The sequence below is a fragment of the Crocodylus siamensis genome, chromosome 4 (genome assembly GCF_052110815.1).
Source record: "Crocodylus siamensis isolate JL-2025a chromosome 4, ASM5211081v1, whole genome shotgun sequence".
Classification (NCBI taxonomy): Eukaryota; Metazoa; Chordata; order Crocodylia; family Crocodylidae; genus Crocodylus; species Crocodylus siamensis.
Genome location: NC_143398.1, coordinates 207,967,342 through 207,982,754, shown reverse-complemented (window position 1 = coordinate 207,982,754; position 15,413 = coordinate 207,967,342). Strand labels below are relative to the sequence as shown.

Below are 15,413 nucleotides of genomic sequence, written 5' to 3'. Positions count from 1 at the left end.
ATGTGGTGTAGGAGTTGCCCAGCAAATCTGTGGGGTTGGACCACTTCATATTAATCTGTACACTTTATTTTAAACCCATGGTTTAGAGAATCACAGCACTTTGAAAGGAAGGCTCCATGATAATGATGAAGCATATATTCGAAGTGCTTTAGATTTCTAATTGTTTGCAAAATATGCAGGTGGAATTCAGCACCTTTTCTTTCTTAATGATTAAGTCTTTCTACTTACACCTTTACACAAGGGGCAGCACACTAGCAATCTCTGCATATGTTGAGTGCAGCTGGCAACATGGCCTTGCAAACTCAGGCTCCTCACTAGCCTGTAAACTGCCTGGCTATGAAAAAGGAAGTAAGCTATCCAGAAGAACGGAGATAGTACTGAAGCTTAAAAGCGGTTCGTTTCTCTGGAGGCCACTAAAATCACAGACACACACTCATTAGATGGCACAAAAGGTGTATTTGCAAATAGGGTCAGAGCAGAGTCAAAAACTCAGATTACTCTGAACCCACCAAGGAATTTTGCAGGCTGTATTTATCTTTTTCCTCCTGGGCACGTGTGCAGAAACAGGAACTCTTACAGCTCACTTCCGTTTCATACAAGCTTACATGTGGTTACATCACTACATATATCGCATGTATATTATAATTAACTACTTAAGTATGCAGGGCGGAGAGGTAAATATGCATCAGCTAATTAAGCATGCTCAGAGAGTACTATAGGTCACCAAGAGTTTAAACCCCCCCCCCCCCTTTCAAGGACACAGTCAGTTGAATTCCAGCTTCTGTAATCTGCATGAGAAAGGCTAGGGAGAAGCTGGGGGAGAGTCTGCGATTTAGTATAAGAAGAGCTGTGGCAAGGCTGGGCAAGGAAAAAAAGTCCTTGGCAGTGTTTCTTTCTTATCAGGTGCAAGATGCTTATCAGGTGCAAGATGCAAGCTGTGCATTTCTAACAATACTCCATTTCTAGCAATATTCCATTTCTAACAATATTCCCCCCTCAAGATGCTTTCTGCTCCCCATTTTCATTTAGGCAGATCAAGATAATTACGAGGAATTTTTCTGAGTACCATGACTTTTGCTACAGTCTGCGCTTTGAGGGGGACTGCTGCAACTTGCATCCCTTCAACTGTGATGGTTATCAATCTAGTGAGACAGGGAGTAAGGCAAGGAATAAAAATCAAACCAGTCAGAGCACACAAAAATACAAACCCTACTTTCTTCCACCAGGGTCCTCCAAGTAGATTAGACCACCAGTCTTTATCCCATGTGTTTTCCCACGTTTGTATTGGTACATGGGCTATTTTCCTAATCTCTTTGGCAATCTCTAAGACTGCTTTTCCATTATCATCTATTTGGAGACAACAATTAGAAAGGTTGAACTTTCCACAGACTCCGCCATCCTCTGCGAGTAAATAGTCTAAGGCCATTCAATTTTGGTATATGGCTTCTCTCATCTGAGAACTCTGTCAGGCCAGTAACTCGAGAGCAGTGGCAGTTTGGTTAGTAATTATTTCCAAGACTGCCTGCAACCTGATGATTCTATTTAGCATGTATATTGGTGTCCGGTATCGCCAGCTCCCATCATTAGCCCATGTAGCTGGTCCATAATACTCAATAATCCTTTGAGGGGGCCACTCATCCTCCTTCCACTTTTGGGAGCCACCCCGTGTCAAACTTACATCAATACTTCTCTTCGTCCTTTTCCAATCATCATACAAAGAGACTCCCAACTTATTTCCAACCTCAGATGGTAGCAAAAAGAAAGCTGGTACAATTACCCCAATATAGCAGGTTCCTGTCCACCTTTGTGGCAGTACCGTATAGGCTCGCCTTCCGCAAATCCAATAATGTCCTTTTAAGGCCCTGTTCTCCCCTCCCAAGGCCAGGGGGTCATGGTTCCACCAGAAAAGAGGGGGATAGTATTTGTTGTCCCTATGCCCTAAAGGGCTGGTGTAATGGTCACTCAGTTTAAGCTGACATCTCCATACGCCATCTTTATCCCTATACTCGCACTCAGTTATTTCATTTGTGTCATTTGAGGCACTCCAATATCTATTAAACCACGCCATCATGCCATTCGGGTGCACCCATTGCCAATTATAGAACTAAGGTATGAATCGTTCACTTCGGGTCTCATTATATGCCTGACATTTTGTAATGTTAGGATCGAAACGTGATACTCTTGCCTTTCTGACCTTTTTGAAGCAGGTGTCTTCATCATACGGGGATGATTGTGGAGTGGATGGGTTACATTTCATCCATGTGGAGTTTGGGAGCTTAACAGCAGTAGAATTCCATTGACCTGCATACTTGCTGCAATTAAGGGCATAACAGGTAGTGCATGTTCGGACCCATTTCAATGTCCATGTACACTGGCTATGTCCCAAACTCCTCCCTGTACCATTATTGCTAATACAGTACTCTCCTAATGCCACTTGGGAAAGATCCCAGCTGCGGTTCTCATCCCATTCTTGACCAGTACTCTTAACATCCGCCTTATCACTTACCAACCATTTTGGGGCCAAAGGAAAAGCCCTCGAAGGCCACTGTTCTCTGGCCTCTCGGAGTCCCCCACAGGCCCAGCAGTTGGTAAGATTGAAGGTACCTGCAATTCTTTCCATCATGTCAACATACAAATTTGTCCCTGGGGGAGCAATTGGGGGAAGCGGGGATATGGGCTGGCGGCTAGGGTTGCTCAATCCTGCTTCTCTTACTACATAGATAACAACAAAGCATATTAAGATTCCCACCATATTCTCCCTTTCTTGAGATCAAATACAGCCTAAACTTTTTCTTTTTACTTTCTTGTCTAATTTTCTGAACTTTGATTAAGCTGTCTCAGGCACACTTGGAGATCATCAGTAGGTTCACAGCTCCACTTGCTGGCTTCTTGTTCCGAGGACGACTCAGCTTCCGGAGTGAGTTCGTCCTGGGAGTTGGTGTCCTCTGACGCTCGTGGATGTCGTTTCACACGGGTATGGTGTATCCAACAGTCATGGCCAGCAATCTTTACAGCAGTGTGGGTTGTTAGAAGTACCTGGAAAGGGCCACTCCACCTCTCAGTCAAAGGTTCCTTTTTCCACCGCTGCACCAAGACCCAGTCTCCCGGGCAGAAGTCATGTACTGGTACGTCTAAAGGCAGATGCTGAAAGGAGGCTGCATACCTGTGAAGAGAAGACAAGACAGACTGCAAAGCAATAACATACATATGAAGCTCGCTATTACCTAATTCAAAAGTTACATTTTCTCGCATCCCAGGGGGTAAGACTCGAGGGGGTTTGCCAAACATAATTTCATATGGGGTTAATTTAATGCCCCATTGGGGAGTGTTTTGAATGCAAGTAAGAGCTAGCGGCAATGCTTGAGGCCACTTAAGGCGTGCTTCATTACAGATTTTGGTGAGTAGAGTCTTTAAGGTCCTATTCATGCGTTCCACTTGTCCTGAACTCTGTGGTCTCCATGGTGTGTGTAGTTTCCAAGTGATCTTGAGAGCTTGTGCGACTTCTTGAACTACCTTTCCCACAAAGTGTTGTCCTTGATCCGACTCGATGGGTTCAGGCAGAGAATACCGGGGAATGATCTCCTGCAACAAATACTTCACTACTGTAGCCGCAGTGGCAGTCCTGGTGGGCCATGCCTCGACCCAACCAGAGAGCTGGTCTACCATGACAAGTAAAAACCCATGATGTCCGGACCGTGGGAGCTCGGCAAAATCAATCTGCCATGCTTGTCCAGGGTACGCTGCCCAGGGTCTACCTCCCATTGGCACAGGGGGTTTCCTTCGAGGGTTTACTTTCTGGCATGTGATGCACCTGGTAGCAATACGCTGAGCTTCTACATATAGCCCTGGGGCTACTGGTTGGCGGATCACTACATCACCCATAGCCAAGCCTCCCATATGGGTTCTTGCATGGAGCTGTTGCAGCACCTCCCGAAGCAATGGCCTGGGTATCATGACCTTTCCTCCTGGTACTATCCACTACCCCTGGGAGTTCTTTTTTGCACAAGCTTTCTGTGCAAATTTATCTTCTTCAGGGGAATACTGCGGGACTAAATCCCGGACGTATGGCCATATGGCATGGGACAAGGCCTGCCTGGATACTTCCTCCGCTTCTCCACCAATAAATGCGGCGTCCTTTGCTGCCGCATCAGCCTTTGCGTTTCCAAGCTTATGCTTTTCCTCAGCAGCCTTCACATGGGCCCACACATGAATGACTGCTACCTCTTTAGGCTGGTGGAGTGCCTCTAGTAGCTTGATAATCTGGGGGCTGTTAGCAATTTTATTCCCAGAAGCCATAATGAAACCCCTTTCTTTCCACAATAGTCCGTGCGCATGGACCGTAGAAAAAGCATAGCGAGAATCAGTGTATACATTAACCCGCTGGCCTGTCCCCAGCTGTAATGCTCGGGTGAGCACAGTGAGTTCCGCGGCCTGTGCCGACCATGAGCTCGGCAATGACTCCCTCCATACTACCTTATCCAAGGTTACCACTGCACATCCTGTTCGTCTTTTTCCATCCATGACAGAGCTGGAGCCGTCTACGAAGTATTCAGCATCTGGGTCTTCAATTGGGTCCTCAGCAAGATCAGGCCGCACCTGTGTGGTTTGATTCAGGACCTCAAGGCAGTCATGCGTCGGTTTCCCTGGCTCCGGCAACAAGGTTGCAGGGTTCAAGGCTGTAGTATGTTTGAAAGTAAGTCCTGGATTAGAGAGCAAAAATATCTCATACCGTGATTGTCTGGAGGGGTTGAGAAACTTTCCTCCCTCAGTCCCTAGAATCTGGGGAACTCCATGTGGGGTGTGTATTTCCATATCCACACCCATGACTATCTTCTGGGCTTCTTCAACAACCACTGCTGTGGCTGCCACAGCCCGAAGACAGGCTGGCCACCCGAGTGCAACTGGATCTAGAACCTTTGAGTAAAATCCACGGGTCTCCAGGTTGGGCCTGATGGCTGTGTCAGCACCCCTGATGCAACCCCTCGATTCTCATGAACATACAGTCAATATGGCTTTTTACTATTTGGGATGGCCAGGGCAGGGGGCTGGATTAATGCTGCCTTAAGCAGATCAAAGGCATGCTGCATTTCTTTATTCCATTTCCATTTAGTGAGACTCTCCTTAGTCAGTGAGTCATACAGTGGTCTAGCCTTCCCACCATAATCTGGTATCCATAGTCGACAGAACCCAGTTAGCCCTAGGAATGCCTGCAGCTCCTTGGGTGACTTAGGTGAGGTTAGACCTTGGATTGCCTGTATGCGATCTGCACTCAGGGCTCTGACTCCTTTTGAGAGTTTATATCCCAAAAATGTAACTTGAGGCTGACATATTTGGGCTTTCTCTCTAGAGACTTTATATCCTTTTCCCCCTAGAGTGTTTAACAGTGACCTGGTGGCTTCCTCGCAAAGCTGCAAGTTTAGGCTTGCAACTAGCAGGTCATCCACATACTGGAGGAGAGTCACTGCAGGGTGTGATCCCTTCCACTCCTCCAAGTCCTTCTGAAGGGCAAGTCCAAAAATATGGGGGGCTGCTATGAATCCTTGTGGAAGAACTGTCCACATGAGTTGGGCTTTATGGAAAGTATCTGGATCCTCCCATTTAAAAGCAAACAATTTTTGACTCTCTCGGTGAAGGAGAATGGAGAAGAAAGCATCTTTCAAATCTAGCACTGAAAATATTTCAGCTTCCCCTGGTACTTGTGTCAAAATCGTGTGTGGGTTCGGGACTACAGGATGGTCTGAAAGGACCTTCTTATTTACTGCTCGCAGGTCTTGGACCAGTCTATATGAGACCCCATCTGCCTTCGGCACTCCAAGAATGGGGGTATTATATGGTGAGGACCCTTCCACTAGCCATCCGCACTTCTTGTATTTCTCTATTAACAGCTTGAGTCCAGCTCTGGCTGCTCGGCTGAGTGGATACTGCTTTACCCGAACGGGCCCCTCCCCATCCTTGAGTATGATCCTTACCGGGGAGACCGACTTAGCTCGTGCAGGGGTTCCATCAGCCCATACCGAAGGGTCTACTCCAGTCATGTGATCTTCAGAACTTACTACAGGGCATCGGTCCTCCAGGAGAGCCATCTGATAGTTCGAGCTCTGCTTGACAGGTAGCTGGACCACCATCTGGTCGTCTCTGAAAAATATCTCAGCTTGCAATTTTGTGAGTAGGTCCCGCCCAAGTAGTGCAACCGGGCAACTTGGAGAATATACAAAGGAGTGCTCAAGCAAATGATCCCCCACTTTGGTGAGGAGTGGTCTACAAACAGGGAGTTGGGATTGCGTTCCCTCAATCCCTTCCACAAGTACATGCTGTTCACTAGTTTCTGCACGGGGGGGGCGTTCTGGAATCATTGAAAATGTAGCCCCAGTATCCACCAAGGCTTCAAAGTTTTTGCCACCAACCCTAATGGTTACCATGGGATCTTCTCGGGCTCCAACCCGAAGGGTAGTGGTCTTAGATCCCCGTCCCCTTCATTCTGTGTCCTCACCCTTTTCCTCTACCCACATGAGGTGACCTCTTGGTTCACCCTCTCTCTTCTCCTTTAACTTTCTGCATCCCAGCCTTTCCAGGGTTACCTCCAGTTATAGCAGCTGCCAGCGCTACCATCTGTCGCTGAGCCTTTTTATTCTCCTTGCGCTCCTGCATATGCTCATGATTCCCATATACCTTATATGCAATTTCCACCAGCTCTGAAATCGGTTTCCCAGCACCTCCCTCAGTTTTCTGTAACTTCTTACGAATATCAGCAGCGGATTGACCAATAAACATAAGATTTACCATGCGTTGATTATCTGGGGCTTCTCGATCTAGGTCCGAAAACCTGTGGAACGCCTCATACAGCCTCCTGAGGAAAGCTGAGGGATCCTCCTCTCTTCCCTGTCTCACTTCATACAATTTAGACAGATTAGTAACCCGAGGCACTGCCTTCCCCATTGCTTCCACTATAATCCCCAGATACCGTGCACTCAGCTCTCTTCCTTCTGCAGTACGATTATCCCATCTCGGTTCCTCAACAGGGCAGGTATCATGCAAGGTACGACCAGCAGCTCCCTCCGCTTCTACCCTGGCTGCTGCAATGCGATCTGCCGTCCCCAACACTAATCTCCTCTCCTCCGGGGTCAGGAGGGTTTGAAGCATCATCTGGACATCAGCCCAAGTGGGTCGATGGGTTTGCCCAATAAATCGAAACAGGTCCCTCATCTTTTCAGGGTCTTCATGAAAAGAGGGGCTCTGATTCTTTCAGTTAAATAAATCTGAAGTACTAAATGGGGTGTAGACAAAAGTTGCATTGCCCCCCTCTCCGATAACCTCTCACATCGGGCAATTCAGCACCGGCTGTGATTCTTCTTGTGCAAATAATAGCCCTTATTCCCTGATTCAGATGGGGCACTTGGCTGAGGCTCACGCTCTGAATCATTAGGTATGCTTTGATACGCCGGTGGTGGTTTCCCTGAGGGAGGGAGCAGTGGTGCAGAGGGACTGAATCCCGAGGAGGTGTCTGATTCATCCTCGCTACCTGACAGGGTGACCGGAGAGCGGGTCTGATACTCAGCCAATTCAGAATTCCCCCCCTCATTAGACTCAGGGAGTACAGGCGATCCTCCTCGAGTCTTTCCTTTAACAACCATCACATGAGACTTTACTAAGCATTTCTTAATCCAAGGTGGCTGATTTTGAACTACCCACAACCAACAATCGATATAAGGAAATTGATTCCAATATCCGTTCTGCATAACTATTTCATGGATAGCTATCACTTCTTTTACTACAAAGGATCCTTTTGGGGTCCAGGGGACCCCAAATGTTGGCCACTTGAGTTGACAAAACTTAATTAAATCACCCTTTTTCATCTTCACTCTATAATCTGCCTGCTTTCCAAATTTACTGAAGTTTTGTAATGTATAACTTAAAGGCGTATCCGAGTTTTCTACACGGGAGTGACCCGCACCCATATGCCCACAAAAGTGCATCCAACGCACACCAAATACCAAAAGATCCTAGTTACAGATGGTTCGCATATACCAGGCCGAAAATTTCCCAGTATTAAACCAAATCGAACGTGTCTTTGTTCCCGGATCCAGACCAAATCAGGCAAGGGAATTCATATACTCACTCAGATACCCCAGAGATCTCCATCAGAATGCCGGAATGTGTGTCTGGCGTCCTCAGAAACCAAAAATTTTGCACAGGAGCCTTTAATCTCTCGGGTACCCCGACTCACGTCTCAAACCCCCTGGGCGAGCCCAAAAAGGCGGCTCGATGCGCACTCCCCGTGGTGGCAGAGACGATCTTGTCACTGAGCCCCGAGGTGATCCAGAGACGTCCCATCTGACAGTGCCAAATTGATGCTTAAAAGCGGTTCGTTTCTCTGGAGGCCACTAAAATCACAGACACACACTCATTAGATGGCACAAAAGGTGTATTTGCAAATAGGGTCAGAGCAGAGTCAAAAACTCAGATTACTCTGAACCCACCAAGGAATTTTGCAGGCTGTATTTATCTTTTTCCTCCTGGGCACGTGTGCAGAAACAGGAACTCTTACAGCTCACTTCCGTTTCATACAAGCTTACATGTGGTTACATCACTACATATATCGCATGTATATTATAATTAACTACTTAAGTATGCAGGGTGGAGAGGTAAATATGCATCAGCTAATTAAGCATGCTCAGAGAGTACTATAGGTCACCAAGAGTTTAACCCTCCCCCCCCTTCAAGGACACAGTCAGTTGAATTCCAGCTTCTGTAATCTGCATGAGAAAGGCTAGGGAGAAGCTGGGGGAGAGTCTGCGATTTAGTATAAGAAGAGCTGTGGCAAGGCTGGGCAAGGAAAAAAAGTCCTTGGCAGTGTTTCTTTCTTATCAGGTGCAAGATGCAAGCTGTGCATTTCTAACAATATTCCATTTCTAACAGTACACTCCCTCTGTACTCAGAGACATGACTCCTTAATCACAGTCCTAACTATGGATGCGTTGCTAACAAGATTAAGTGTCAATTGTAACAGTATGTCCAAAAGTATCTAATAAACAGAAAATAACTGTGGAATCATTAAGTCCAGCTATATGCAAATGCATGAGCACTCTCTAAGTTGTATTTTTTAACATTTGTCTAGAGTATTTTAATTCTAGGAGGACTAATTTAAACAGTATTTAAATTAGATTCATATTTAGAAATATATTCCGTTAAATCAAAATGTTAAAAACAGTTTAAGCTACTGTAGAGAATTTGTATGTATATATTTGGTACTCTGCATGCAGTTTTCTTATTTGCACAGAAGCCCATAATAGGCTCATTCCTATTACAAGTATATGGCAATGTGTTCTTTAAGAAGGTGTAAAGTTTACAATAGAACTCCATAAATGTACAACATTATAGAAGAGTGATTTACATGCTGTGTAAGGCAAATAGATATTCTGCTTTGAGAAGCAGAATTTCACTTTTATTGCAATGTCCTAGTTTTCAAGGTGCTTGAGTCTCAAGGTTTTCTTTGCTGTGGAAAATATTAAGGACTGTTCTAGACTAGTGGGTTTTTTTAATAATCTTCATAAAGTTATCAAAAATTGTTTCTGTCTATCTTGAGTTTGGAATTCGAAACTATATGTTTCTATAAAAATGCCGGTGCTCTGCTCAGTATAGTAAGCACAGCTGAGAGTTGAAAATGAGGGAACATGAGACAAAAATGTTCTATTACTTCTGCTTTACATGCAGGCTCATCAAATCAGTAGCTGGCAGCAACTAAAAGTGATCAGCTTGACCTTTAGCAGGTAAAGCAGCATTTCTTGAGCCTTTGGCAATAATGTAACTTTTGGTATTCAACTTCCCTGACAAAATGAGTGAGGGCCTAATATGAAGGAGAGCACATTCAATCAGAATTCTCAATCACTTGGAACAAAATTTCCTGTATAAATGCAGTTTAGGACACCTATTTATACCCTTTTGCGGAGCAGGGATAAAGTCCCTGCCAACCCTTTGGTTCTCCAGTTTACTCAGTTACTTTGGAACCCCTTGGCAGTAACGATGTCTCTGTATTGCGAACCATACGGTGTGTGTGTATATATATAAAATTGGATGTGCGTAGCATAGAAAAGAGAAAGGTAGTAACTGAATAATGTTTAAAGCGTATGGAGCATCTTTAAACCAATGGTACATTCTTTAAACCAATGCAAAAATTAAATTGATTACATTCATACAGGCAGAGTTGTAGAAAATAGATTTAATATGATTAAATACAGTCACAACTCACTTACTATGAATTACTAGTAACATTTTGGTTGCTTTTGTTTTATTGCAGTTTTCCAGGGGAAGATGTTACCATACATTTCTCCTGATTTGTAATATTTACCCCCCAACTAGGCAGTGTGTTTGCCATTATAAGGAAAGGGTTGTGCCGTATTTTTATGATGTCCTCTAGACACAACAGAGCCTCATAATACAGTGTATAATTCAATTTAATATTACTTGCACATGCAAAATTCCTGTTAAGGCCAGGAGGAGTTATGCCTCCCAAAGTAACATGAGATCTGATATTTCTTTGATTAAGCAGCAACTGAACTTCAGATTTGTCACTAGTCCTTTTAAAAGCAAACTGAAATATTTCTTTAAAGTTATATTATTCTAATTTTCAACCAAATCTATGTTTGATGAATTATACAACATGCTGCTGTTTTGCTTATCTTATTCTGTGCAAAATCTGATCCTTCACCCCACTAACAAACCACATTTTCTTTTTAAAATCTGTATCATACAATAGCTGTATTCTGGTAAACATTTTAAAATACATTTCTAGAAAGCCACGCTGACATTGCTAGCACCTTAGGAAAAAAAAGAACCAAATGGCTCCCTGTCACTTAACTTTTTCAAGGACAAATAAAAAGCAGGCATAGTAATGTAAGTATTTTTATTTTCCTCCCACTGACCTTGAGCTTCATTGCTTGAAAATTTTGTCCAAGCATCAAAAGATCTTGCAAGCAATAAAGAATCGCAGGAAGCCTATATAATAGTCCTACATGTTAAGTATGGCTGAACTTAGCGCAGAAGTCTGAGTATTTCTGGCTTTGTTTTAGAATAAAATTAATTGTGGGCAGAAGTAACTTATACGTCTTCATATATAGTACGTAATTAGTAAATATACAGCCCCATATTTTAAAGTCATTGGTGACCAACACATTAAGGCTTCTACAGTGACATCACAGGTTAAAGAAGAAAGTTGTAATGTAACCAATGAGTCTAATTCTCCCAGAAGTGGAATGCTGAAGAAGGACTTTGCATCCCCTGCAAAAAAAGCAGAATGGACCCAATATTACAATAAAAGTAAGCACACTTACCAATAAGTCCACAGGTCTGGTCTGCACACTTCTACAGGTCTGGTCTGCAAAGACCACTGCATGGGAGACACACAGGATAGGGACAGAAGTTACACATAAACCAGTTTAAACCTGTAACAGAAGTTCAGTCTGTTTCAAAATGACTGAACCTGGTTGAAGATAAACCTGGATGGATGTAGTATCAGACTTAACTGGTTTAGGTTAAACCAGTCCATAGAATTTCTGTCCCGGATCCTGTCCTGACTCAAGTTAGGTCACAGTCCCCCAGTATCCCAGGAGCCTTTGCAGGTGGGCAGGCTAGCCTCTGCCAGTACTCCTTTGCTCTGGCCAGCTGGGCTGGCCCTGCCACAGGTTGTCAGAGAGCAGGGTTTGCAGGGAGACAAGGTAAAGTAGCCCCACACCTGGACCAGGCTCCCCCCTTCAGTTGGGGTCTGTCTAGCTGGGGAGGAGGGACCACACCATGAGGGTCCTCCTCCTGCCCCAGGCCAGGCTGGCTGTACAGCCCTGCCCCCTGGCAAGCCTCTGCCTCTGACCCACAAGTGGGAGGCGGGAATGGAACTGAGCCCCACTATCACACAGCCTCAACTTCAAACCAGCGTGGGGAGTTGAATGGCAGGGACATCTCCCACATCATTGTACAGAGTGCTCCCATCCATGCTGCCCAGCACAAACCTCGAGGCTGCACATTTCACTGGCTGCTGCTGATGCCGGGCTCCAGAGGGACGGGTGGCCTGGGGGGCTCACACTGAGCAGCAGCAAGAGCAGGAGCCCTCCTTACAGGAAAGGATCAGTTTCTGCTGCCCAGTGCATCCCACCAGAGCCAAGCACCAGCAGCAGCTAGCAAGATACACTGGGTGGCTGGAAGGTATGAGCCAGGCAGCAGAGCCTGATCCTTCTCCATATGGCGAGCTCCTCTCCTCACTGCATGGTGCAAGCCACCTAGGCCATCCAGTGCGTCCTGCCAGCTGCTGCTGGTACCCAGCCATGTGGAGGGAGAATCAAACACCCCCCAACTGTAGCTAGATAGACTAGGACTTGGGGGGTAAGCTCTGGGAAGGGGGACTCCTTTACCCCTCCCTCCTGTGCATCAGTGACCAGCCTGGCCTGGTCACAGAGGGGGGCAGGAATTACCCTGCAGCTAAGCAGACCAGGGCTCAGGGAGATCCCAGGCTGGCCTGGGGCCAGCTGGGACAAGAAACTGTTTCCCCTCTGCGGGGGGACAGCAGGCGGTTGGGGGTGGGGGGTGCCACCTACCCAGTCAGGGAGAGCCAGCAATGGCCGGCAAGCTGTAGTGCCCCTCACCTTTTGGTTTGGGCCAGTGCAGGCCTCCACCTGCCTTTCCCAGCCCAAAAGTAAATATCTTTTCTGTTCTTTATCCATTCAATTTACACAGCTTAGAAAAACCTGCAAAGATTGAATCAATTCAATAGAAAAAAGGGTGCACACAAATAACTACCTATTACTTGGACTCATATATTAGGAACAAATAAAGGTTTGCCAATGTGCACACCAGTTCTGAGAACCTGGCTCTGTGCACCTAAACCTACATATACTTATGTTAAATATAAGCAGAAAAACTCTGGAATGTTAACTATTTGGGTATCATTGGGGCCATTATTTTAGGCATGAATTTAATAGTGTGGAACAAATAATACCTGGACTATGTCTACATCTGGCCACATATAACTTTTCCCTTACAAAATCTCAAAGCAAAAATTGAAAGCAAAACAGACTCATATACTGGGCAAATGCCAAAGGGGAGCAAGCAGTTAAGCAGGGCCAGACAGTATACAGTGGCATTTGGTACTTGCAGTCTCATCTTGGTCCTGAAGATTAGAAGCCATTCCCAGGTTCACTGCAGGGGAAGAAAGGCTTCTACAAGCCTTCTTTGTAAATGGTGAGCAGAAACTACTGGCATCTCAAGGCTGAGACAAATTTGGCTCCCCATTAAAACTAGCACAGCGGTTGTTCAGAGATATGAAACATTAAAAAGTTAAAGCTGAGGTTAACAGAAAGAATGAAGCATGATACTGCCTGAAGCACATTAGTTGTCCAGAAATATTGCACAAGGGCCAGCAGAGGCAGACACCCAATGCACTAGAGAATAAAGAGAAAGTGGAGTGTTACTGAATAAACTGGACAGTGTGGCACTGCTTACAGGTACACTGTTTGTATATTTTATGTAAAGTACCAGGTACCACTAGTCCTATACAAATTTGATAGGTAACATTGATGATATTTTAATGGATAAATAACACACATTTGAATGCAGACTTTTGGTGGATGCTGTGTATACCTCCATTGAACTGCGACTGCTACTGTACTTCAGACCTAATTTTAAAATCTGGAGCCATGCATCCTTTGAAATGTGTTTTATTTTGCTTAAATCCATTATTTTTTCCCTAAATTGACATTAAGATGGATTTCTATTATAGTGGAATGTTTTGTTCAGCCAGACTTAATACATACTGGGCTTCTTGTCATCCTTTATTGTATTATGATCCTTTGATATTTGGGCAGAATGCTTGAAATGAAGATCAAGGTCAATAATAAGGGATGAGAATAAAAATATCCACATCACTATTCCTGTTTTCATATTGTCCATTAAAATATAATTTTAAAATGACAGGGAACAGTTTGGTTTCTTTTTTATTTAATAGCTTAACCGTACAATATTATTATAACTTAATGGCTATGCAGATTTATCATGAGGAACAAGGATTAGTGTCAAACAATTCTGCTAGATTACTGTTCATTATACAGGGAATTCTGTGCTAATGATGCAGTTTATGTGAGCTGGTATTTTAAAAAGCTCTGCTGTATGAGTTAGAAGACAAAAGCAAATACTTAAAAGGGTTGGAGTTCAGATAAGTATAATCTCTTGGGTCTGCACTGTCAGGCTGGAACTCTCAGGTGAATAGGCTCACTCCCTAGATTTCAGTACTAGTATTTCCAATGCTTAGTAGAAAATTGCAAATAAAACCTATTTTTGCAAGCATTTCAAAGCTGTAAAAAGATTTTGTTTTAATAATGAGAAGACAGTTCTTAAAGGTTCTGAGAGACATCTTCTTCCATCCAAATTGCTTTAGTCTTCCATAAAAAAAGGACAAGTCATACATTTGTAATATGCTAAACCACTGTTGAGAATTTTTTTAAAAAGGAACGACTAATTCTATCTGAAAAAAGCTGCTGGCAAAACTGTGCAAGAATGATAAGCAAATGCATATGAAAACACCACAAAAAGGGACCCTAATTATATTTGTTATTTCTCCTTTACCCTTTCAACTCCTGCTGTTTGTTTACCAGCATCTCATGTTTCTACCACACGCCAAGTGTTTTATTAATTGTTTTTCACTGAGGATTATTATATTATCCCTGTGGTTTTCAAACATGTATGTTTTTGTTCTGCTGCTTTTTTCCCTTTATTTATACTATATGGTCATACACTGCTGTTGTAAAAAGGAAGTCTTATTATAACACTGTTTTGTAAATGTGAGTATTAAAAATAAATCAGAGTTTTCCCAATGTGCACTTTACATCTTTGGAAAGCAGCAGTTATAAGAATTACAGACATTAAACCAAAATGCATAAATAGCAGAGTGACAATGGCCACTATCATTTTATCACTTATACAACTGCTACATCAAGTTTTATATGGCCCCTGGATTCCACTTGTATCTAAATCCCCACCATTAATTTTTCCATCCCATTAAGGAACATCATCATGAAAGGAGATACTGATCTGTGGCTAAAGGATGAGGATATCAAAGCTGCATCTGTCAACAGTTGTTATATATATCTAATGGAACAAGGACCAGGTTAGGATACATCTATTCAGTTTGTTCTTGAGCTAATGTATCAGCTTCTCCATTACTAACATTTTCTATACCTTTAGGAGCCATTTCATCCCAGAGAGGGGAATATTTATCTTCTAACTGCTACAGCTCTTCCTTTAACATTTGTGCTAAATTAGCACATTCACATCACTGATGGGCCAGCTTTTTGGCTGCAGGGTTTGATTGCTTGGTTTTCTGCTTGTTGATCTGAAGTGGCTGCATGTGCTGCAGATGTTGCAATTTTATTGCC

The 15,413-nt window shown here is 44.0% G+C and overlaps 1 protein-coding gene and 1 long non-coding RNA gene across 6 annotated transcripts in view; one reads left to right on the top strand and one right to left on the bottom strand.

Moving 5' to 3' along the window:
- B3GALT1 (beta-1,3-galactosyltransferase 1) overlaps positions 1-15,413 on the top strand; it is a 390,202-nt gene that overhangs the window by 321,978 nt on the left and 52,811 nt on the right. Inside the window, exon 3 of one of the 5 annotated variants that reach the window (XM_090045556.1) lies at positions 15,042-15,145. The exons of the other annotated variants lie outside the window; for them this stretch is intronic. The gene's annotated coding sequence lies outside the window, so the exon portion shown is untranslated. The remainder of the gene's footprint in view (positions 1-15,041; positions 15,146-15,413) is intronic. 5 annotated transcript variants of the gene reach the window in all.
- Positions 410-15,413, bottom strand: part of LOC149867515 (uncharacterized) — a 45,522-nt gene continuing 30,518 nt past the window's right edge. The window contains exons 2-3 of the long non-coding RNA XR_016442080.1: positions 11,328-11,383; positions 410-3,163 (exon numbers count right to left, since the gene is read on the bottom strand). This is a non-coding gene — a long non-coding RNA (uncharacterized LOC149867515). The remainder of the gene's footprint in view (positions 3,164-11,327; positions 11,384-15,413) is intronic.